General features: G+C 45.8%; 3 pseudogenes; 1 reads left to right on the top strand and 2 right to left on the bottom strand.

Annotated features, from left to right (window-relative positions):
* Positions 1–12381: 12381 nt before the first annotated feature.
* Positions 12382–12501, top strand: LOC136637232 (5S ribosomal RNA; annotated as a pseudogene).
* A 740-nt stretch (positions 12502–13241) lies between these two features.
* LOC136638334 (5S ribosomal RNA) lies at positions 13242–13361 on the bottom strand (annotated as a pseudogene).
* A 6937-nt stretch (positions 13362–20298) lies between these two features.
* On the bottom strand, positions 20299–20415 carry LOC136638047 (5S ribosomal RNA; annotated as a pseudogene).
* Between the last annotated feature and the right edge of the window lie 5066 nt (positions 20416–25481).

Below are 25481 nucleotides of genomic sequence, written 5' to 3'. Positions count from 1 at the left end.
GTCAATTGTGTTTTCTTTCTCCCCCAGCAGGGCCGTTATAATTTCCTTTTTCAAGTTAAGTAAATAAATGCAAAATTATTGCAGCCTCCCTCTAATGTATTTTTTCCGTTTCAATTTTCCAAACAAATCTCTGCTTCTGGTTAGAGACTAGCACAGTATGATGAGTTCATTAGTCTTCTGGTGTGTGTTCCGTCGCTCACATTAAAGCACGAAAGGTCTTTTGAGTTAGCAATAATTAGATGAGATCATTAAAGCTACAATGAGATCACTATTGCCAGAAATGGCCTCGCATTGTACAAAGTAAGGTCAAATCAGCTATAACCATCATTCATTCCCGATCCTCTCTTGCATTAAGTAACAGTAGCAGGTAATCTGGATTTTAATACTAATGAGACGTCCTGCACACCATCATGCCATTGTGGGTTGTGGGAGAGGTTATGGTTAGGGACAGATTTCACCTGCAGTGAATACTGAAGATTCTGGGCTGCTTTTGAAGGACAGAGTTCTGGAGTCCTCCTACACTGTGGCAAGCTTGCTCTGCCTGTGTGGATACTCACCTCCCACCTTCTCTACCTATATGTTTTTAGATAAGAACATAAGAACAGCCCCACTGGATCAGGCCATAGGCCCATCTAGTCCAGCTTCCTGTATCTCACAGCGGCCCACCAAATGCCCCAGGGAGCACACCAGATAACAAGAGACCTCATTCTGGTGCCCTCCCTCTGGTGCCCTTGTTTTTGAGAAACAAGTATTAACAGTAGCCCTAGAACAGTAGTCCATAAAGAACAGTAACGTTATTTATGAACCAGAATGTGTCATATGTTAGCAGAGCTGTGGAAACAGCAAACTCATTCACGGATACACAAAGAACTTTTTATGTGCTGCTGAGAAGAAGAGAAGCAGCGGGTCACGGCAGCTCAGGCTTGGAAACATAAAACAATGACAGGAAATGAAGCTTACGAGAAGTCTAATCGAAGTAGGAGACAGCAATCCATAAGCCTTTAAACTGGGAACTGAATCAGTAACAGCTTCCCCTGCTAGTGGGGATGAACACTTACATATTCACACATACTGCCGTATAGTGTTTTTCAACCAGTGGTACCGATAACACCAGTGGTACTTGAGGTAGTGTCTGGTGGCACTTGCAGGATCCCTGGATCCCTGCCACCCAGCAGCAAGACCAGGAATGTGACACAACAAACAGCGGTAGGAGGCTCAGCTCGGCAGGCAGAGCTCCAAAGCATGATTTTCTTTGCTTGAAAAAGATCTCCCACCCACCCTGAGCCTCTTACTGGTGTTTGTCACACTGCATTTGGCCTCCCAACCCAGAAGCAACTGGAGATTATGTCATCACCAGTTACTTCCGGTGGTACTTCAGATAGGTGGACCATGTGAAGTGGTATAGTGGAGGACAAACCTTGAGAAACAAGGGTATTTAGCTTGTATGCTGTCTCTCTTCCAAAATAAGACTCATTATGGGCCCCAGACAGATCAGAACATTCAAGGCTAAGTTTGGATTTATTGAAGAACATAAGAATATAAGAAGAGCCCCACTGGATTAGGTCAAAGGCCCGTCTAGTCCAGCTTCCTTTATCTTACAGACTGTGGCCCCCCCAGGTGCCTCAGGGAGTATATAAGACAACAGGAGACCTATAACTGGTGCCCTCCCTTGCATCTGGCATTCAGAGACAGCCTCTTTCTAAAACAAGGAGGTTGCACATACACATCATGGCTTGTAAACTATGATGATTTTTCCTCCAGAAATGTGCCCAATTCTCTTTTAAAGGCATCCAGGCTAGATGCCATCACCACATCTTGTGGCAAGGAGTTCCACAGACTAAACAAATATGTTGGCATCCTTCAGTCTCGGAAGACTATGGTGTCACGCTCTGAATGGTGGTTCTGGAACAGAGTGTCCTCTCCAGTGCGCGAAGCCTGGGTAAACAGACTAAACAGACTAAACAGTGTTAGTATATTTAAACAATGTTAGCATAAAACATATGTAGAGTGATGGCTACCAGAATGTTTCATGGCAGCTTGGTTATGCCTCACTGATGGAGAGACTGGTAGGGAGATTGGCAGATACAGTGTGGGGCAGGGAGCAGGAGTAGGGATTCAGTGTACCTGTAGGCAAGAGTGAGAAGGAAAACCAGAACTGGTCTCCAGGAGCTGTCTGGATTGGGATAGGGTTCACTGAGCTTGAATTGTGATACCTACCTCAAAGGCTGCTTGAGGTAGGCAGAACAATTCAGCTTTCTTGACTGCCTTTCCAGGGGTTGGCATTGATAAACTGGGGTGCCAAGAGGTGACCCTGGGGTGGAACCAGGGTGGTTTCACCCAAGGGGGTCTGGGCAGGCTAGCTGTCTTCTCCAGGGCAGGTGTCTGCACTTAGGGGATGGGGTGTGCTAGACAGGACCCACTGCAGTCTTCCAATCAATAAATGTGCCTCAATTTCATTCCAAATCACCTTGCCTCATGTGTGGATCCTGAACAATCTATGGTTCTTTGTCATCGCCTTCCCCTTAGTGCACAAACAATATTGCGTTGAATCTCTGGGGAGAGACACACAACTGCTGAGCATATAATGATCTGGTGAGTGATAGCTGATATATCTATTTTTAATTTTCTTAACAGTCTTTTGGCAATTTATCACCAGGCTTGACCACAGATCACACAAACACGGTTGTTAAAACAACTGTTAAGTGAGCAGACTAGCCAGCGATGAGCCACTGTGTGTGGTGCAATTGGGGAGGGGGGGGTGGAGAAATCAATATATTAATTAATGCAGCCATTGCTGAGTGACGTGTATACCATTTTAATTTTGAACCATTTTAGACATTTTTCAGAATTGCTTTTATTTTCTTGCTTACAAACTGATAATCATACGCACTGAGAGACATAAGAACATAAGAACAGCCCCACTGGATCAGGCCATAGGCCCATCTAGTCCAGCTTCCTGTATCTCACAGCAGCCCACCAAATGCCCCAGGGAGCACACCAGATAACAAGAGACCTCATCCTGGTGCCCTCCCTTGCATCTGGCATTCTGACATAACCCATTTCTAAAATCAGGAGGTTGCGCATACACATCATGGCTTGTACCCCATAATGGATTTTTCCTCCAGAAACTTGTCCAATCCCCTTTTAAAGGCGTCCGGGCCAGACGCCATCACCACATCCCATGGCAAGGAGTTCCACAGACCAACCACACGCTGAGTAAAGAAATATTTTCTTTGTCTTTCCTAACTCTCCCAATACTCAGTTTTAGTGGATGTCCCCTGGTTCTGGTGTTGTGTGAAAGTGTAAAGAGCATCTCCCTATCCACTCTGTCCATCCTCTGCATAATTTTGTATGTCTCAATCATGTCCCCCCTCAGGCGTCTCTTTTCTAGGCTGAAGAGGCCCAAACGCCGTAGCCTTTCCTCGTAAGGAAGGTGCCCCAGCCCCGTAATCATCTTAGTCATTATAGGCCATGGGTGTTCAGCGTGTGAACACTGAATATGCATGATGGGAGGGTGGTAGGCCCTCAACCAACATGAATGTTTACTGTATGTACACATGTAAACGACAGGTGTGAATGGGAACTGGGAACCTGCCAAAAAGCAGAGGTTGTAGTTGTCCAGACCAGTCTACCTGAATACAAATGGTAGCTGAGTGGAGTTTGTGCAGAGATTATACTGAACATGTGAAGGCAAAGTCTGGGCTCACCATATGTCCACAATTTTTTACATGCATTGGACATCTTCAAAGGACAATAAGGCTGTTCACGTGTTAAACTGTACTTGGGTACAATCATTTCTAGTCTCAGTGGCATCTCTAGGGTTTATGTCAACCAGTGCAGGATGCCCGTTCGGACCGGAGCTTACCATTCCACCACGTTGCCCCATGACTTTCAGTGAGATTGGGGGACATGGACACTCTGGTTAGTCACATCTGTTGTCCTGAGTCCCAGAAGACTGTGCAATAGGATGTCCAGGCAGATGAGACTGCCCGCAGCATCCCTGTCCTCTGATCTCACTGAAAGTCATGTGGTGACACGGTGGAACGGTAAGACACGGTGGACACTCATGAGGCGGAAAGGTTAGTTCAAACCCCAGATCTGGCCCCTGTTTGGAAGACCCTGCTCTAAGGAGGTACTCAAGGTAAGGAGGAAAGTACAGAATGTCTGAGGTATCATCTAATATGGCTAGCAGAAAACAGCAAGTACTATACAGCTAATAGCTAAGGGGTAACTTTATTTTACATTTATATCCTGCCTTCCTTGCGTCGTGGGTTTTTCAGGTGGTCTCCTATCAGCTACTGGCCTGGCCCAGACTGCTTAGCTGTACATATTTATATCACATGTCCTTAGACGAGTGGTTCCTAAACTTTTTAGCACCGGGACCCACATTTTTAAATGACTCTATTGGGAACCACCTAGGTTTACCAGACTTTTTAAAAAGGAGCTCTAGAAAGAAATAATATTTTATTTGTTTATTTATAAGTAATAATAACCAGAAAAAAGACCCTCAAACATTTATCTCCCTGTAGTTACACATGCTTGCAAACTGCAGGAGCTGAGCTCTTTGCAGGGTAATGAGCAGCTGCAGTATCTGATTTCTGAATAGCCTCAGGGCTTTGAGGCAATTAGTTATCTGATCTTTTCATCACCCTTTGGCGACCCACCAAAAATCAGGTTGTGATTCACCGGTGGGTCCCAGCCTGCAGTTTGGGAACCACTGTTAGACTATCCTAAAAAGTAGATAATGGAAGATATGTAAGAGGAGAGATTTGGATGGGACTGTTAGTTCATTAGCTGAGAGATCACCTTGGAAAAGAGACAGAAATTCAACAGGCGAAACTTCTTTCTCCATCACACTGCCTCTTAAGCTATGAAAGGCACAGGAGCCTTGCCCTGAGAGAAAAGAGAAGGCAAGTTGGCAACCCTTCTCCCAATAAGCATTTTTAATGGGCTTGGTCTCTTGGCCTCTGGCGCTTTCCGTCTCCCCAGCACTCAGTGATCTCGATTCTGCCAAAAAGCAGCCCCACCAAGGAGCAGACTGTCACACAGTTAGCATCACCGAAAGTGATCATCGGTAAAATTATACATGCCGTATTGCTTGGAGAATCCCTCAAAGCAGTTAAAGAGCCAGGAGAATACGAGACTGTCATTACTCTGTCTCCCCCTGCTAAGGAGCATAAAACCTCCACCAGATACTCAGGCAGAACAAAACACTTAATCAGTATTAAGGACACATCTGTTCCCCCCGGAGAGATGAGCTGTTCACTTATGCTTGTTTACAATATGTTTATAAACATTAGTGGACAGGGATAGATTACCTCTGTTTACTGCCACCGAAAGCAGGCAGCTGCGTGGCTCGGTTCCCGTCATCGCAATCCGCTTTTCTCCTTTCATCACTTCAATGGCACCTCGTGGCAAGACATCGCTCTGAATTAGACCAAAAATTGGGGGTGCACGGAAACCCCTCGAGAAATTTTGCTTGCCTTCCCAAAGTTGGTTTGGCTGGCCCCCCCCCCCCAATCCCAATTGCTCAGAGGTTGCTCTGCAGGAAGAGCTCCCAGGTTTGCCGAGAGGGATCTCAGCAAAACCCCAAACGGCCCAGAGTAACTCAAGCACTACCTCTTCCCATATCAGCTTGCCTAAGGACAGAGAGCAGCCTCCAAGCCTCTGTCCTGAGTTCCTGCTTCACTGAATGTGTAGAAGTTATGTGAAAGGGGCTTTTCTGTGGTAAGAACATAAGAACAGCCCCACCGGATCAGGCCATAGGCCCATCTAGTCCAGCTTCCTGTATCTCACAGCAGCCCACCAAATGCCCCAGGGAGCACACCAGATAACAAGAGACCTCATCCTGGTGCCCTCCCTTGCATCCGGCATTCTGACATAGCCCATTTCTAAAATCAGGAGGTTGCGCATACACATCATGGCTTGTAACCCGTAATGGATTTTTCCTCCAGAAACTTATCCAATCCCCTTTTAAAGGCGTCCAGGCCAGACACCATCACCACATCCTGTGGCAAGGAGTCCCACAGACCAACCACATGCTGAGTAAAGAAATATTTTCTTTTGTTTGTTCTAACTCTTCCAACACTCAATTTTAGTGGATGTCCCCTGGTTCTGGTGTTATGTGAGAGTGTAAAGAGCATCTCTCTATCCACTCTGTCCATCCCCTGCATAATTTTGTATGTCTCAATCTGAAGATTGTATGTATGTATGTTTGTATGTCTCAAACTGAAGGCAGTAAGGGAGAGGGAACAGGGAAGAGGAACAGGGGTAGGATCCTCGTGCATGCCATTGACACTGAGATCCAACCCTTTGCTCCCACCTCCCGCCTGCCCCACTGCTGCCCTGTTCCACCCATCCATTCATTCTCCAATCTGTGGCATAGCTAAAGGGGTGCAGGGGGTAGCAATTGCACTGGGCTACAAGCTTTAGGGAGGCAACAAGCTGAGCTTGACGCTAGTGGCCACAATTGTTAAAACCTTGGTATGTACTAATAATACCATCATGTTATATATCATTGGAAAGGTAATTTAATGCAAAATGCTATGAAACAAACCACACTGGAATATCTGTATTTTATCAAAAGTTATGACCAATTAACCAGAAAATGAAAACACAACTGCCATATGGAACAAAAAGTGGATTATCCTAACTCAAACCTAACCTATGAGACTGATTGTTCTGAGAACCAATGAGATGTTATTATGATATAGCATGGAAGAAATAAGGTGTTAATATGAATCAGCTTTCATTTCCATATATCATACTACAGTTCCCCATGCTAACTGAGTCAAGATGCACTTTTTCAAATGGTGCTGCACTTATATCTAGCGGGGGGGGGGGGGAGGAATAACCCTCCCTCCCAGTACAGTGTCTCTAACCAATAAGGGGCACACTTTTTATTTATTTACTTAATTTGATTTTGTCATGGGGGCGAGGTGCTACAAAATCTTTGACCCCAGGTAGCAGATAGATGCCTTAGCTATGCCACTGGCTGAGGGGAGGAAGCAAAGCAAGTCAGTGGCTAGCTGCTGGGGGGAGGAGATGGGTTTTCCCCCCGGTTTTCTCTTTTTAAAAAGCCCAGGGGTAACGTCACTTCCGGTTGTAACATCACTTCTGGGGTGTCATTTGGAGGCCGGCAGCGGACTGCATGATCATTAGCTATGCCACTGTCTCCACCACACACACAACAGCAGACCTTCCTCACCACAGGTCACCTTCTGTGGTAGTGTGCTGGGGGCACCAGCACTGATTGTGGTGGTGCCCCCAAAATTGCTCCAGTGTCATGCTGTTTGGGTAAATCTGCAATCTTTGTGATTGGAAGAAATAAACAATGCTTCAGCCTGCTTAAGGCAGCTGAGCAGGTTTTGGTCTGGTCGGTGCCTAGAATGGAAATTTCCTGGGCACTCCATCTATGTTGTGTTGGGCTCCATGAATGGAAGGCTGGATGTATACATGCAATTCAGAAAAAACAACTCAGGTATAAGATAGTCATCATGGTCTGTTTCTGCCTTGCATCTCTGTCTATCTTGATCCTATGCCCCGTATTTACTTACTGGTCAAAAATACCTGTATCATCTCCTGAACTGCCTCTAATAAATCAAGCTGCTTGTTTTGCGGCCAGCCTTTTCACTTGCCCAGCGGGGAGCCTGCTAAGCTTTTCACTATTACATTACGCTGTGTCAAAACTCAAGGCTACCACCAGCCACCTGACAAAAGAAATTCTCCAGCTTGCTTCCATCAGCACTTGCGAATGCAAGCAGCCTTCCTCATTTCCGTGGACATCTTTCTCAGTGGATACCCCTGTTATTCTTCACGCTGAGACACTAGAAGAGATGGAAGCTTCAATCAGTCTAGTTCTTGCAAGCCAGCCAGGTATAACAGCAGGTACGATGTTTGGCCATCTCTGATTTGTCAGGGCCACATATTCACACGGTTAAAGGAATAAAAGGGGGGGGGGAAGAAAAGGAAAGGACCACAGCTCACTGGGCTGGGACACCTCCCTTAAAAGGAAAGGCTCCAGCATTTGGGGCTCTTCAGTCTTGAAAAAAGGTGCCTTGGGGGATATGATTGAAACATACAAAAATGCAGGGGATGGATAGAGTGGATATGGGGGTGTTCTTTTCCCTCTCACGCAACACCAGAATGAGGGGACATCCACTAAAATAGAGTGTTGGGAGAGTTAGGACTGACTAAAGAAAATATTTCTTTATACAGCGTGTAATTTGGCTGCAGAACTCCTTGCTGCAGGATGTGGTGATGGCATCTGGCCTGGATGCCTTCAAAAACGAACTGGACACTGTTCTTGAGGAAAAGTCCATCACAGGTTACAAGCCATGACGGGTATGTGCAAGCTCCTGATTTTTAGAAGTAGGCTTCCTCAGAATGCCAGGTGCAAGGGAGGGCACTGGGATGCAGAGCTTGTTTACTTGTATGCTCCCTGTGGCATCTGGTTGGCCAATGTGAGTACAGGAAGCTGGACTAGATGTGCCTTTGGCCTGATCCAACGGGGCTCTTCTTATGCTCTTAGTTTTCTAAGGACGATTATGATAGCTTAACGTTAATGATTTACTGTACTGTTGGAAAGCAGTGTGCATACTGAAGCCTGAACTGAGGCTCTACTGGGCTAATCTGACATAATTCATTCATTTAATAGGAGGGGTGATTAGGCTAAATTAAGCAGCATGAGGCTGGAATTCCTGGAGCCGTTTGAAAGCACACTTCTAGTATGTTTACTTTGAAGCAAGTCCCACTGTCTTCAGGCAAATGACTGGAAGTGCATTCATTTTTGAACTCAACAGATGCAACAGTCCAACCACCCTGCTCAGTGCAGGCAACTTAGCATGTCTGTGCTTGAATGGGCGCCTGCAGTGGTGCCCCCAAAGAAAGAAGGAAAAACTTGTTTTACTTGAGGGCCACACTGGGGATGACATGCAGCAACTGTTACCTGCACATCCCTGATCTTGTCTGATCTTGGAAGCTAAGCAGGGTCAGGCCTGGTTAGTACTTGGATGGGAGACCGCCTGGGAATACCGGGTGCTGTAGGCTTCTACCATAGTCTTTCGAGACTGAAGGTTGCCAACCAACCACACTGGGGATGGATGAAAGATGACAGCAAGACCCCCAGGATCACTGGTGCAAGTAGGTTCAGTGGCATCACTAGGGTTTGCATCACCCAGTGCAGGAGGCCAGCGCATCTCCCCCATGATGGAGCTTCTGCCATGCATTGGAACCCCCCAGGTGGTGGGCATGGCCACACATCATCACCCTGCCCCCTGGCGTTTTGGCTATAATGTTTGATAGAATAGAGATATTTATACGGTTTGTTTCATTGCATTCTGCATGAATTAAGCACTGAATGATATATATGCACTGAATGATGTTATTATTTGAAAATACCAAGATTGTAGAAATTTTGACCAGTAGTGGTGTCACCCCCCCCCGTGTGTGTGTATGTGTCACTGGGTGCAGCTCGCACCCCACACACCCCCATAGTGAAGCCACTGTTGCTAGTCTTCTGGCTATAATCACTGCTCCCTTGCCACTGGGAATTAGGTGATATCCCTCAGAGGGCCAGTTTGTTTTCAGGTTCCATGTTGCTGATTTCCTGGTGCACCTTGATTAGTCTCTTTTCCTTCTAGAGAAAGAACAGCTAGCAGTAATCCCCTCCTGCACAGCAAACAATTTTTGAGCACAATGCAGCTTGTCCTTGAGACAGAAATTTCCATTTCCTTTGTGAGTACCGTTTGTTGTCTAGGGAACCTATTGTTGCTCAGGGTCTACAGCTTGTTTGCAGTTATTGCTCCCAAGCGTAGATCTGTCTTCCTCTCCTGTTTATTCCTTCTGCTCATGGTTATGGTTCCCTAACGTAGGATACTTTAATGGACTATCTAGGAAATCTGTGTTCTGGCAGGTAATTTTGGTTCCGGCCAGACGGTTGCACATAAGAAAAAGACTATAGTGTATTTATATATAAAGGAATACATACCTAAATGAGATGAAACGAAATGTTGGGAGAGTTAGGACAGACAAAAGAAAATATTTCTTTACCCAGCATGTGATTAGTCTGTGGAACCCCTTGCCATAGGAAGTAGTGATGGCATCTTGCCTAGATGCCTTTAAGAGGGGATTGGACAAATTTCTGGAGGAAAAGTCCATCATGGGAAACAAGTCATGACAGGTATGTGCAAGCTCCTGATTGTAGAAGTAGGCTACCTTTTGTAGATTGCCAGATGCAGGGGAGGGCACCAGGACACAGGTTGTGTCTTAGAAATGGGCTATGTCAGATGCAAGGGAGGGCACCAGGATGAGGTCTCTTGTTATCTGGTGTGCTCCATGGGGGATTTGGTGGGCCACTGTGAGATACAGGAAGCTGGACTAGATGGGCCTATGGCCTGATCTAGTGGGGCTGTTCTTATGTTCTCGGGATGCCCTGGCAGGACAAAGTTCCAAACAACACAGTCCTGGAATGTGCTGGAATCCCTACCATGTATGCACTACTGAAACAGAGACGCCTGTGTTGGCTCGGTCATGTCATGAGAATGGATGATGGCCGGATCCCAAAGGATCTCCTCTATGGAGAACTTGTGCAAGGAAAGCACCCTACAGGTAGACCACAGCTGCAATACAAGGACATCTGCAAGAGGATCTGAAGGCCTTAGGAGTGGACCTCAACAAGTGGGAAACCCTGGCCTCTGAGTGGCCCGCTTGGAGGCAGGCTGTGCAGCATGGCCTTTCCCAGTTTGAAGAGACACTTGGCCAGCAGTTTGAGGCAAAGAGGCAAAGAAGGAAGGCCCATAGCCAGGGAGACAGACCAGGGACAGACTGCACTTGCTCCCGGTGTGGAAGGGATTGTCACTCCCGAATCGGCCTTTTCAGCCACACTAAATGCTGTTCCAGAACCACCTTTAAGAGCACGATACCAGAGTCTTTCGAGACTGAAGGTTGCCAACATGCATTATTTGGTGGGCCACTGTGAGATACAGGAAGCTGGACTAGATGGTCCTTTGACTGGATGCAGCTGGGCTCTTCTTATGTAAATTCATAATGAATTTGGGGGTTTTGCCGAAAGCAAAACACCAGGCATTTTATGGTGCACATTGTGGGAAACCAAAGAATCTTTCCATTAGAATGGCAACATGGAGCTTCACACCTCAGAAACCAAGGAACATTGAGGTGAGCTCTGGTTATTTGAGTGATGGTGGAGGGGAGGGGGTTCTCATCAAATTCAGAGGTTGCTCCTCAGAACACTGCATTCTTTTTTTAAAAAATCACATCTTGGTGAAAATGAAAATAAAAGCATAAGAATGGTTTACTACATAATATCATGGTCTGTTGAGTTCAGTTTTAATACTTAAGCTCATACTTGCCTGTTTAGAGGTACAAATAGTAGAATTGCCTGAAATAACCCACCATAGTCGTTTCTGTTCTGCAGTGTGAGTTGATGTTAAAAAAAAATATTCATTCTGCCCACTCAGTTGTCAAATATGATTGGCTAAAATTATGTTCTTACTTTATATCTATATATGTGGGAAGGGGAAGAATGTGTTGGAATGTGGGAGCAACTGAATGCCTGCAGGACTTTGTAGGGAAGTGCATTGTCCAGTCACCTAGAGTGGTGGACCTCCCCAGCCCTGTGCGCAGGGGCAAAGGTCTGCGATGACGCCTCTGTGGCATGTCGCCATCCTTTGCACATAAATTTGCCTCCCCCACTTATCTGGTGCCTCATGCAAATCCAGGACGCGTTGGGGAAGCCTTCTGAAAATTCCCTGATGCTTTAAACTGTGTTTCAAGAAAAAAAACAGAAGTGCAATTTCCAACCCCGTCAGGAGCCTCAGAGAGGCTTCCACAGGGTCCTAAAGCTGCGCAAGTTTCCATGCCCAGGGCATTTGCCCCATCAAATGAATGGGAGGTCTGCCACTGGTCACCTGACCATCACTCCGTGGTTCTCACAGGAGATGTGGTCCTTAACTGTATTTCCATCCTCCCTCCTTTTCACCCCCTCTCTATCCAGATGCCAAAGGAGTAGGATATTCTGTAACAAGACTTTGTGCTTGAGAGGCCATCCTCATCTTGTGTGCACATAAAGGAAACATCTTTAGAGTTTCCTATTCCTAAAGTGTTAGAGCAGCGATTTCCAAGGTTTTTCTTGACCACTGTGGTCTTCCCTATAGTCTCCGCTTCTTGTGATGTCTCTTATGACTTCCTGAAGACTCTTCCAGTTCTGTAGCTCTGTTTCTAGAGTCCACTGATGTGTCAGCCCCTGCTTTGTCCACTCCCTAAATTGTAAAAGGGAGAGGAGAAACAGAAGAGGAAATGTAGTGGAGAGGGGAGTGGTTGCCTAGATTGTTACTAATGCTCTTCCCCCCCCTTTTTTTTTGATCCATCAGCAACTGTTACCCTGCACATGCCCAATCTCGTCTGATCTTGGAAGCTAAGCAGGGTCAGGCCTGGTTAGTACTTGGATGGGAGACCGCCTGGGAATACCGGGTGCTGTAGGCTTATACCATAGTCTTTTGAGACTGAAGGTTGCCAACCATTTTTTGATCCAGGAAGTAGGAGGAAGCAAAACAGCAGGGAAGATGACAGGGAAGATGAGACAGTGTGCGTGGCCCTCCAATCTGCTGCCTGAGGTGACTGTCTCAATTTGTCTCATGAATGGGCCTATTAAGCCCTGTTAAGTCTTCATACGTACTGGCTGAATGTTCAAAAAACTTGTTCTCACATTCTGTGGTATGCATGGAAGTTTGGGGTGTGGTTAGCCAAGGTATGGAGGGCAGAGTCAAGGCCAGCATATATGATCCTGTCCTCCCCACTCCCTTGAGTGTTCATCAATAATTCTATATGAATTAGTGTTAGGGTTCTGAGGATGTGGCATTAGTACAGGTGGGATCTCAGTATCTGCTGGGGTTTGGTTCTGGGACTCCCTGCAGATACCAAAAAAAATGTTAAAGAAAAACAGTTAAAAACAAAACAAACATAAATCAGTCAGGAAGTGAATTAGAACTGCTATTTTGCAGTGCACTCTGTGAAACTTTTGTCAGAGCGAGCTGCAAAATAGCAGTTCTAGTTGACCCTCTTCCTTTCTCCCTGGTCTGTGGTGGTGATTAATGACTTCTGCATTCCATTGTTCAGCATACCAGGGCAAGGGAAGGAGATAACTTTTCTTGGAGCGAGCTGCAAAATAACAGTTTTAATAGTTGGTTGATTGGCAACCTTCAGTCTCGAAAGACTATGGTATAAGCCTACAGCACCCGGTATTCCCAGGTGGTCTCCCATCCAAGTACTAACCAGGCCTGACCCTGCTTAGCTTCCAAGATCAGATGAGATCGGGCATGTGCAGGGTAACAGTGGCTGTAGAAAAGTGGTTTTTGGGAGTCTAAGAGGACTTTTTTCCCTCCTTTTCCAGGAATTGGCCAGGTCCTTCTTATCTGCAGTGGCCAATAGAGTTGAGTTTAATCTGTGGATTTAAAAAAATCAGTATATAAAAAGGTTGGGCATGTACATACAAACTGTATGTTTAAAAATATACATTTTGTGTGACACTAAAAGAATTTCAATAAGACTAGCAACACATCCCAGGGGTTTTTTTCCCCCCTATCCTTATTTAAGTCTATGTTAAATTCAAATAACTGCTTAGTGGAATAAGGTATGAACATTATCACGTAAAACATAGGCAATTCTATTCTAGTACTTCTTTACTTTAGCCGTGTTAGGTGCTGAGCACATCATTTTGAAATCAGCCCGTGGCATACTTATTAACTTATACTACTCCGTCACCATTGGTTTTACACTATTACTGTGTTGTCCTCCTGGCTCCATCAACGTATATATTGTCTGTGCATCCACATTATTGGTCAATCTTGACAGTAATGAATAGATTTATTCCAAAGTCTTCACTTTGGGGTTAATTATTCCCACCAATTACATGTTTACCCTAGACGCAATTACTCTGGGAATAAAAAGCCCTTGTCCCTTGTAATCAAAAGGCATGCTTTAGTGGAGATATATCTTGGTTTCACAGCTGTACCTCAATTAGAAATTGAGGCCCATGAAGGAAGCGCTATAGCTAATTATGCAAATCAGGGAATTAACCGCCATCTACATGCACTACTGGTTGAGTAACATGCCTCTACATGGCACCTTACTGTATCGCGATCTGAGTCAAGGGGTTTATTTACTTCATTGTAGGGAAAGAAAAAAAAAAAAGCCAGGAATTGAGATATTACATGTTGCTCAGTTGTATTTAGCCCCCGCATCGTCGCATTAGTTCAATGAGCCTTGGAATACACTTCTTGTGCAAATTAAGAGTGCACAAATCAACATTGTTCTTGAGGCTATGGAACAACACCCATGGTTCTCAGATGGCTGTGAGTAGCGGGAAATCGAGAAAGTAAGGGGAGTAGCCCTGCTATGGGGCCACTCGATTCTGTATGAAGACCCAAACCATTAAAAAATTTCAATCAGGTACAAAATTGCAAACAGCCACAAAAGATGAGTTTTTGTTGGCAACCTTCAGTCTTGAAAGACTCTGGTATCGCGCTCTGAATGGTGGTTCTGGAACAGCATCTAGTGTGGCTGAAAAGGCCGATTTGGGAGTGACAATCCCTTCCACACTGGGAGCAAGTGCAGTCTGTCCCTGGTCTGTCTCCCTGGCTATGGGCCTTCCGTCTTTGCCTCTTTGCCTCTTTGCCTCAGACTGTTGGCCAAGTGTCTCATCAAACTGGGAAAGGCCATGCTGCACAGCCTGCCTCCAAGCGGGCCGCTCAGAGGCCAGGGTTTCCCACCTTTTGAGGTCCACTCCTAAGGCCTTCAGATCCCTCTTGCAGATGTCCTTGTATCGCGGCTGTGGTCTACCTGTAGGGCGCTTTCCTTGCACGAGTTCTCCATAGAGGAGATCCTTTGGGATCCGGCCATCATCCATTCTCACAATTCTATTCTTACCTAGCTTCCAGGGCTTTAGCGGTGCCAAATTTGTGACCGCTGCATCCAATGGGGCAGGGAAGCAGAGCCAGATCTTGTCAGGGTAAGGGAACAAATGTTCCCTTACCCTGTGAAGCACCCAGGCAATCCCAATGGGTGGGTTTCCTCGGATCTGCACCTGCTATTGAACAGGCTCAGAACTGTGTTGGGTTTCCTGGCCCAGGAGGAATGGTGGCAGAGCCTGCCGCTGTCTCTGGCCCCTCCTGGGCCTGATCCTCCCCTTTCCCCACTTGGTTCTGCCCCCTTCCCACCCTCCCCCTGCCCCAAAGAGCCCTGCGCCAGCTGGTGACAGTACTTACTACCAGGAGCTTTTGGCAGCCTTCCTCTGGTGCAGTGGCCCTGAGCTGATTGACGCTGGGCCCAGCACCAGTAGTGCACAAGTACCTCTAGTGCAAAAGTGCCTTATGGCACTTTTTGCGATAGGCTAGCACTGCTGGTGGAGCACCAGAGCCACAGCCCATAGAATTGGGTCCTAATTTCCCCAAAGCACAGAAGAATTCTTTTATTTGCTTCAAAAACATTGAAGGGCATGGAATCTCGAGAGTGAGATCGCTTCTTCTGAGGCTAATCCGGTTTCCGTAGGACTCAGAATATGAAGTTGAACCTCTATCTGCTGTCTATAACTCTTATTATTCCAAATGTCCTTATGAGGAGGAAAGAATCCAACCGATTTTCCCACTTTCTAAAGCTTATCTAGATTCTCAAGGAAGTGGTTACAGGTCAATATGTCATGTGCGTTGGGAATATCTGATCAAAGTCACTGCTCATAAATGCCTAATTAAAGTGAAATGTACACAACAATTTTAATTGTCTCATTGCCTCATTTGTTTTTATTATGCTGTAATACTCTGCTTGGTAGATGAATCAAACTCACACATGGCCCATTTTGCAGGTATGCAAAGAATTTTGAGTCTTTTTAAAGTACAAGTAGTAATTAAATGGTCATTTGATATATATATAGTGAGTTGCTATTACTGTGTGCTGTTGGGTTTGAGATGGTTAATAAACAGGCAGAAACTTTGGAAACATCAGAAACCATTCCAGAGTGTTCATATAGAGCAGGGGTCTCCAAACCCTGGCCCGGAGGCCAAATGTGGCCCGTGGCGAGCCTCTTTCTGGCCCTCAGCCAGTCTCTGATCCCCTGAGAGCCTCTGGCCCAGTTGACCAAACACAACCAGAGCTGTGCTTGTGGGGTGGGGGAATGGAGGTCCATTTAAGTGTGTGCTTTATTTCTTGGGCTGTGTTCGTGCTTGGAGAAGTCCTGGACATTTGAGCATTTGACATTCCTTTTATTCATTCATCTAAGTTTCATCTCTAATGTATTTATTTAAATTTAAATGTTATATTTAATTTTTTTTTCCCGTCCCTCGACACTGTCCCAGATATTTGATGCGGCCCTTCTGCCAAAAAGTTTAGAGACCCCTGATATAGAGTGCTGAGATAAAACTACCCACTATTTTTCAGAAGCATTTTCTTTAATGTCACATGCATCCCTCTGCTATATATATGCCTTCTGGGTGCAGTCATGCCAATGGGGCATGCAGTGCATCCTGTGGTGGTCAGGCAGTCTCAGAGGCCTCGTATGGGAACATTTGTTCCCTTACTTTGGGGTTGCATTGTGGCTGCACCGGTGGGTGCTGGAAAATTGGATAGGATAGGGCCCTGAGGCTGCAAACCTGTACAAACATTCCTGGGAGTAAGCCCAATTAAACATAATGGGACTTCTGAGTAGATGTGTGTAGGATTGTGCTCTGAGGCCAGGTCCTTTGTGCAAACCTTGACTTCTTTGTGACTTGTGGATCAGGTTGCATGAAAGATCTGTAAAGTTTTACACTCATTTAAAAGTTACTGCTATGTAAGGAGGGGGTGGGGGGGTGAAACAGCTTTCAAATGGAATGTATATGCTCTTGGAAAACTAAGAGTAACCAGAAAATTGTGTGTGGGTTTTGTTTTCTTATTATTGCTATTGATTTTTCAGACCACACTGTGAGAATTACCAAAAATTAAAAAAAGAGAGAGATGAGTAGATTCATTTACAGATCCAGACTCTGATAAAGAGAATTCAATTCATAATTATTTATGAACCAGCATCAGAGAGTTTATTACTCTGATTACTCACTAATCATTTCGCATAAATGCAGTGACCTAAAAATCCCATATAATCAATAAAGTTGTAAGTTCCAGATTTAAATCACTGCACCTTGTATTCTTGAGTAAACCTTTGAGTAATTTACAAAGGCTGTTGAATTTTATAGTAAGTGTTTTTCAAACCAAGCTGGAATCTAAACAATAATGACTTTTTAATGTGGATCTGTGATTACATTGTCATAGTGAAATACGGTGCTTTTTGACCGCATTCGAAATGAGCCAGTGTGTGAATTACTCCAAAGCATAGATTACCATAGTTCCAGGTAAAGCAATCTTCATAAATTAAACTCCAATCTAAAGTGACCTGTCACTGTAAACCTGTTGCTGTGGCTCGTAACTTAAATTTCAATGTACAATTTGTAAACAAGTTCCTTTCTTATTGTTACAATGGGAGCACTTAGTTTGCTAAAGTGCAAAGTGATTAGAAAGTTGGGGGGGGGGACTTATTCTCAGTCTTTTTGAGGATGTTATTTCCATAATTCCTCAAAGTTAATGTCTTATCAAATGCACTTTATTTGGCATTAAAAAGAATGTTTGTACCATTAAAATACTTAGAACTGCTAACAGTGACACCTTAACAAAAGTGAAAAGTAATTTTCTAAGTGAGATTGGAGGATTTAAAGTAATGTATTTTTTAAAAAGTGTGTGTGTATATATACAGAACTCTAAAGTCTATAATTTCTTTGGTGTACATTCATTTGGTGTACTTTGGTGAGATTGGAGGATTTAAAGTAATGTATTTTTAGAACTCGAAAGTCTATAATTTCTTTGGTGTACATTCAAGTAGAGGGGAATATGTTTTAGAAAGCACCTTGTGATTTTAACAGACTCCGTTCAGGACCATCTATCTGTCAGGCCCTTTATTATTATTAACCGTCTTCATATACCGCTTTTCAACTAAAAGTTCACAAAGCGGTTTACAGAGAAAAATCAAATAACTAAATGGCTCCCTGTCCCCAAAGGGCTCACAATCTTTAAGGCTAAACCCAGTGCTGCCAAACATGCAAGAATTCTCATCTGTATGCAAGAAGGAAGGGCTTCCATAGGAGGCAACTCAGTTGGGAATGCCCTCACCTGAGACCCAGGAGAACTACTACCATTCAGCACAGACAGTCATGAGATTGACATACCAACGGTTTACTCCAATGGGGCTCCCTCATTTCTATCTTGTTCTAAAATTGTTAAAATTTGGCAACCTAATCCTAACTAAATCCCCCTCCCCCACTGATGCAGCCACACTACTGGAGTGTGTGCTGCATTCTGTAGGGGCACAGTCACAGAGGACTTCTCCAGGTAAGACAATATTTGTTCCCTTACCCAGAGATAAGCCTCCATTACCCCATTGGGTCACCTCGGATCTGTGCCAGCTTCTTTGCTGGGGAACGGGGGGAAAATGGGTTGGCGCAAGTTGCTGCCACCAACATCTGCCCTGTTCTGCCCACTGTTCTGCCCTCTCCCCTCCGAAACACTCCTGCCCCCCCCATTTTTCCCCTTCTCCACCATAAGAACATAAGAACAGCCCCACTGGATCAGGCCATAGGCCCATCTAGTCCAGCTTCCTGTATCTCACAGAGGCCCACCAAATGCCCCAGGGAGCACACCAGATAACGAGAGACCTCATCCTGGTGCCCTCCCTTGCATCTGACATAGCCCATTTCTAAAATCAAGAGGTTGCACATACACATCATGGCTTGTACCCCATAATGGAGTTTTCCTCCAGAAACTTGTCCAATCCCCTTTTAAAGGCGTCTAGGCTAGACGCCATCACCACATCCTGTGGCAAGGAGTTCCACAGACCGACCACATGCTGAGTAAAGAAATATTTTCTTTTGTCTGTCCTAACCCGCCCAACACTCAATTTTAGTGGATGTCCCCTGGTTCTGGTATTATGTGAGAGTGTAAAGAGCATCTCCCTATCCACTCTGTCCATCCTCTGCATAATTTTGTATGTCTCAATCATGTCCCCCCTCAGGCGTCTCTTTTCTAGGCTGAAGAGGCCCAAACGCCGTAGCCTTTCCTCATAAGGAAGGTGCCCCAGCCCCGTAATCATCTTAGTCGCTCTCTTTTGCACCTTTTCCATTTCCACTATGTCTTTTTTGAGACATACCAACATTCCACCAACATTCCACCTCCTCTGCTGGCTTACCAGCTCCAGTGGGGGCAGTGGATTCCGGCAGCGGATTGGTGTACATGTGCTATACATAAGACCTGCCAAAGCTTGGCTGCTACCTGAGATAATCCAAGAATATCACCCTGTCCCCTCCCCCCCCAATTTTTTTTTAAATTTTTTTGCAGTATGGAACAACTCCCTTCCTACCAATGTTCCAAGAGCAGTTTTAAAAAAAAAACACAACAAAATTATTTGGCCGAGCTTTGTACTTTGTCTGTGGTTCTAGACTTTTGTTGGATTCGATTATTGATTTAGAGCCCAATCCTGAACTCTGCACACCAGCTTGCTGCCAGTGTGCACTGTCGCAAATGTGCGCACATTTGCGGGACTTCGCACCATTGGAAGGCTGGTGTTCCGTCACTCGGCAGTCGCCCACACTACAGGGCAGCAGAAAGGTAGGTAGGGTTGTGGGGAGAGGTAGGGAGGTGACATTCTGTGCAGGGGAAGGTGGAGGGAGGGCGAGGAGAGGGTGGGGAGGAGGTTTTTGGGGAGGAGGAAGCAGGGCAGGTGTACGGCAAGCCAGTGGAGCTCAGCTCCACCGGATCCTGAGCTCTGTGTCTGGCTGCGCGGTCCGACACGGAACTCTTTGATTCTGCAGTAGCTCCAGAGCTGCTGTAGAATTGAGTATGCCCACAAAAGTCTCCTTCTCCCAAGGAGGCAGCAGCGGCTGCCTGGGGCATGCTGGATGCTGCAGTAGCCATTTTCAGAGCTGCGGCAGTCCCGTGATCCAGGCAGCTCAGGATTTGGCCGTTAGCTATTTTACTATTATTATGTAGTTTAACTTTTTTTTTTTTCTTGTAAGGAACTTTTCTTGTAAGGGACTTGCCTGAAAGTGATAGTAAGCTGCCTTGGTTGGCAACCTTCAGTCTCGAAAGACTATGGTATAAGCCTACAGCACCAGGTATTCCCAGGCAGTTTCCCATCCAAGTACTGACCAGGCCTGACCCTGCTTAGCTTCCAAGATCAGACGAGATCGGGCATGGAAAGACTATGGTATAAGCCTACAGCACCCGGTATTCCCAGGCGGTCTCCCATCCAAGTACTAACCAGGCCTGACCTTGCTTAGCTTCCGAGATCAGATGAGATCGGGCATGTGCAGGGTAACAGTTGCTGCCTTCAATACCTTCTTTTTGGAAAAGAAAGGCTGGAGAATCTGTATATTAAAAATTGAAGAAAGAAAATAGTCCTTACATTCTCATCCCCTCTGCTCTAAAAGCAAATCTAGTCTGTTACAGAAGTGATAACATTAGCCAGTGCACACCTTTTCCCGTTCATGTGCATAGTGCCATCAGAATGAACCAAGCTGTTAGGGAGGCATTTGACTTATTTCAGCGGCAGGTGCTTGCTTATTTGCTCCACTGCCAGCCATTTCAATTGGATGCCACGGCTCTTATTGATCCAGGGGAAGATGTTGGTTGTACAGAAAGTTGAATGCATTATGTTGCACCTTGTAAGACTACAAAACGATATCACAGGTGCACGAAGGGCAGTGTCAGAAAAGAAAGCAGACACCACAGATGCCGGTAGCTGGCAACAGATGCTTTCTTTCATGATGTTCAAGGTTCAGAGTGAGGAATGCGCTGAAGCAAATATTTTCCAGTTCAATTCATCCGTACGATAACTGCCCATGGGAGTGAGAGAGGACTGCTGCTAGGCGCACAACCAAGTTCCATTCACACAGAGGCACAAATCTCAGAGGCATTTTTCATGGCCTGCCATGAATACACCATTTGGCAGCGGGCCACATCTATGGCCCCTGCTTGGAGGCAACAGTTCTCATAAATGGCAACCCACTGCGGGTGCAGCTCACCTGGGAGACTGATGGGACTGTGTGAGTTTTCAAGGTGTTCACTTAAAGGGTACCCCTAAATATGAACTGGCCTTAGATCCTGGTGAACTTTCATAAGAACATAAGGACAGCCCTGCTGGATCAGGCCATAGGCCCATCTAGTCCGGCTTCCTGTATCTCACAGCAGCCCATCAGATACCCCAGGGAGCACACAAGATCACAAGAGACCTGCAAGGCTTCCTGGGAATTGTAGTTAAGAACATAAGAACAGCCCCACTGGATCAGGCCATAGGCCCATCTAGTCCAGCTTCCTGTATCTCATAGCAGCCCATTAGATACCCCAGGGAGCACACCAGATAACAAGAGACCTGCATCCTGGTGCCCTCTCTTGCATCTGACATAATTTCCACATTCCATTCTTTTAAACACCTTGAGCTGCACTGTGAATTTGCTTTAAAGGTGTGTAGATTAGATTTCCATAAGCAAGTAATGCCCATGCGAGTTTGCAGAACATGAACTTTGAAATTAGGTAGAGTTCTGATGCAACACACAGTCTGTCCATGGGAGGCAGCCAGTCTGTAATGAAGGCTAGAAACAATCTAACCAGTGTGTAATTAGTCTTTGGAACTCCTTGCCACAGGATGTGGTGATCAGGCCTAGATGCCTTTAGAAGGGGGTTGGACAAATTTCAGGTGGAAAAGTCCATCACAGGTTTCAAGCCGTGATGGGTATGTGCAACCTCCTAATTTTAGAGGTAGGTTACCTCAGAATGCCAGTTGCCAGGGAGGGCACCAGGATGCAGGTCTCTTGTTGTCTTGTGTGCTCCCTGAGGCATCTGGTGGGCCATTGTGAGAAGCAGGAAGTTGTATTAGATGGGCCGTTGGCCTGATCCAGCTGGGCTTTTCTTATGTTCTTAATCAGGTCATGCAAGATACTGGGGAACATGTTTCTTGACACGTTAGGTCATTTTCAGACATTAACAGCCCAGTCCTATGGAGGACTGGGCTGCTGGGTGGAGCATATTACAACAGCGGAAGTGACTTCCTCTGTTGCAAAATGACTGCCAATGGCATGCACAGTGACATTTCTGAAGGGAGGGAATGACAACTATCCCACAGCCACTGGGAGGGTATACTTCCATTTGGTGAGTTTGTACTACCTTAATTCTTCCAACCAACCCACCAAATGCTGCTATATCATCCATGAATGGGGTGGCAAGATGGGGGCTCTTATCGCACCAGCACTACCCCCAAATCTGCCACCTGAGATGGGCTGCCTTGATCTCCAACCATGTATTGTGTTCTCCCAAGTGATATTCCCCCTCTTATCAAGTCCTTGGTGGTTCACCATACATGGCTGGTAGTCTGTGCTTGGCTTGCTGGTTCCCATGGAGTAAAGGGCTGGATTTAACTCTGTCTGAAATCTACAGATATATTTAGTGTGACATGAATATTTATTGTACAACCTACAGCTGTAAAATCTTGTTTCACAGGGCACAGGGGCCTCCACTGCTGCAGATAATGAGATTACACAGCTCAAAGTTGAAACTTGTCACCTTCTCTAATGAACTCTTTTATGGCACAGACAAGGGGGAAACACCTGGATTCATCCCCCCCCCCCCATCCTGTAGGTGCAGCCCAGAATCTATTGCGTACAATTTGGTTGGTTGTGTACAATTTGTTATTGATGGCAGATAGATTTGGAAGAACATGTCATGAGAATTCATGGAGACTTGAAGTATCAGTCATTTGCCATGGCATAAGAACATCAGAACTTAAAAAGAGCCCCCTGGATCAGGACATAGGCCCATCTAGTCCAGCTTCCTGTATCTCACAGTGGCCCACCAAATGCCCCAGGGAGCACACATGACAGCAAGATACAACTGCATCCTGGTGTCCCCCCCCTGCATTCTGGCATTCTGAGGTAGTCCATCTCTAAACTCAGGAGGCTGCACATACCCCATCATGGTTTGTAACCCGTGATGAACTTTTCCTCCAGAAACCTGTCCAATCCCCTCTGAAAGGTGAGATGCCATCGCCGCATCCTGTGGCAAGGAGTTCCACAGACTAACTACACACATATATAACACGGTTGACACATGTAGGAGGAAAGGCACCTGAAACAGGAAGGCTGGAAATGACGTGTCACACCAGAAGTGTAGCTATAGTCAGCATCCAATAGCTCAGTGTGTCTCAATGCTTGTCCTCCACCATACCACTTCACACGGTTCACCTATTCGAAGTACCGCGAGAAGTAACCTGAGATGACATCATCACCACTTACTTCTGGGTTGGGAGGCCTAATAGGATGCAACAAACAGTCAGAGGCTCAGGGTAGATGGGAGGGTTTTTCTCAACCACAGAAAAGCATGCTTTGGAGCTCCGCCCTCCAAGCCCAGTCTCCTACCACTGTTGTTGTGTCATGTCCCTGGTCTTGCTGCCAGGCAACAGATGTCCAGGGGTCCTGCGAATACCACCTGACACCACCACAAATACCACTGGTTGAGAAAAACTGCAATAGCTGTGTCTTTCACAAAACCCAAAAGTTGGGTTCACAAAACTCAAAAGTGCACTAGTGCAACTGATCCCGCCCATTCCTGGGACCCAATCGACCCCTGCCCTTCTCCCTCCCCAACTCTCTCCCACCCCCCTCCACTGCTCAGCACAAAGCTTACCTGCTCCAGGTGTGCATGGAGACTGCACTGGTGCCAATAGGACAGCTGAGGCTTTCCTGCTGGTGCTGCTAATTTTTACGCGGACGCAACATGCTTTATAACATATTTACAACAGTCTGCACTGGTGGAGTAGAGTTTGCTGCATTCATAAAGTTACAGAAATGCATGTGTTAAGTGACCCATAATTACCCTGATTATGCTATTAAATATTAGAGAGTACATCAGCCTGAGATCTATAGACATGGAGACACTCACACACACACACACACACACACACACACACACACACACACGAATATACAGGTGTGTGCCACTTAACAACGGGGACAAGTTCTCCAATCTCCGTTGATATGTGATTAGGTTGTTAAGCGAACATTCAAGCTAATATAGTGCCTTTGTTGTGTAAACAGACATTCCCTGCCAGAAACTAGCTGGCTGTACAGGTTACTGGAGATAGATTGCCTCTTCTTTGCATTAAGGGCGTCTTCGTTGTGTGAATAGACGCTCTGTTGCAGGCTATGGGAGTCCTGACTGCCTCCTTAAGAGGTTCTTTGTTGTGCTTTGACCACCATAATATATGCGGTCTGTTGTTAAGTGGAAGGTTGTTAAGGAGCGGATGCCTGTATATGAAAGAGTGAAGAGAAGGTTGGCAAAGTGCAAATGTATGATGTGATTTTAAACTTGTCAGTCTTGCCAGTCCGTTGTTCTCTGAGCAAGCTGGGGCAGCAAGAATATGTTTCAAAGTGCACGTGAATGAGGACAAATTCTATGTGGTTTGCATGGGGAAAAAGCAGAAAATACTACCATTGACTTTACAGAGTGGCTTCAATTATGGATGAAAAAGGTGAATATAACTCAGAAGCGTTGGTTGCATTCCTGAAAGAGTGAATTGGAGAAAAGATCTACTAAAAATGACCAGAAATGTCTAGTCAAATGATGGTTGAAAAGGAACATAAATATCTGGCGAGTGTGAACAAGAAAGAAAATTTAAGGTGGATCAATGAAATAGCGGAATTAACGTAAGCAAAATGTCACCTTAATAGTAGAGATCTGTTATCATGATAGGAAAACCAGTACAATTTATAAGCACTTGCTGGGATCACAGCAGTACCAGAGAGAAGCGGGTGACCTTATGAAAACAGTTCCTGTAGATATAAAGAAACAAATCAATATGGACATACCTTAGGATCCCTGAACAACAGTGTTGTAGCTAAGCTGGGGCGGGGGGGGTACATTGTCCCCCCCATTGTGGTTTTCAGCTGTCCCCACTAGGGGGTTGAAAGCTCTTACCAGAGGCACGCAGCAAACACTGCAAAATCGATCCTCCCGCCAAATGGAACAATTTCCTGGGCCAGGGCCACACATGTGCAGGGGAGGAGTGACAGTGCAGGTACAAGGGGTGACATGATGATGCAAGGGGCATCATTGCAGGAGCCGGCCCCGGACACCAGCTGGCCCAGCTACGCTACTTCTGATCAAGGGTTTCTACCTGCAACAGAAGTCTGCAATCCTATGCACATTTTCCTGGGAGTAGAGCCCATTGAATTCAATGGGACTTACCTGGGAGTAGTCATGCACAGGACTGTGCTCTGAGATCATGAGGTAGCCAGGTCCCCACTCTGTTGTTTCCAAGGATGGAAAGAGAATGCTAGGAAGAACTAAAATGTTTGTTGGTTATTTCATCCCTGCAGAGGGGAACCTGGGGCCAGTTGTGACTA

This window comes from Tiliqua scincoides, chromosome 1 (assembly GCF_035046505.1).
Source record: "Tiliqua scincoides isolate rTilSci1 chromosome 1, rTilSci1.hap2, whole genome shotgun sequence".
In the NCBI taxonomy this organism is placed as follows: domain Eukaryota; kingdom Metazoa; phylum Chordata; class Lepidosauria; order Squamata; family Scincidae; genus Tiliqua; species Tiliqua scincoides.
The sequence above is the reverse complement of the archived record's forward strand: the minus strand, read 5'-3'. Positions and strand labels throughout refer to the sequence as shown.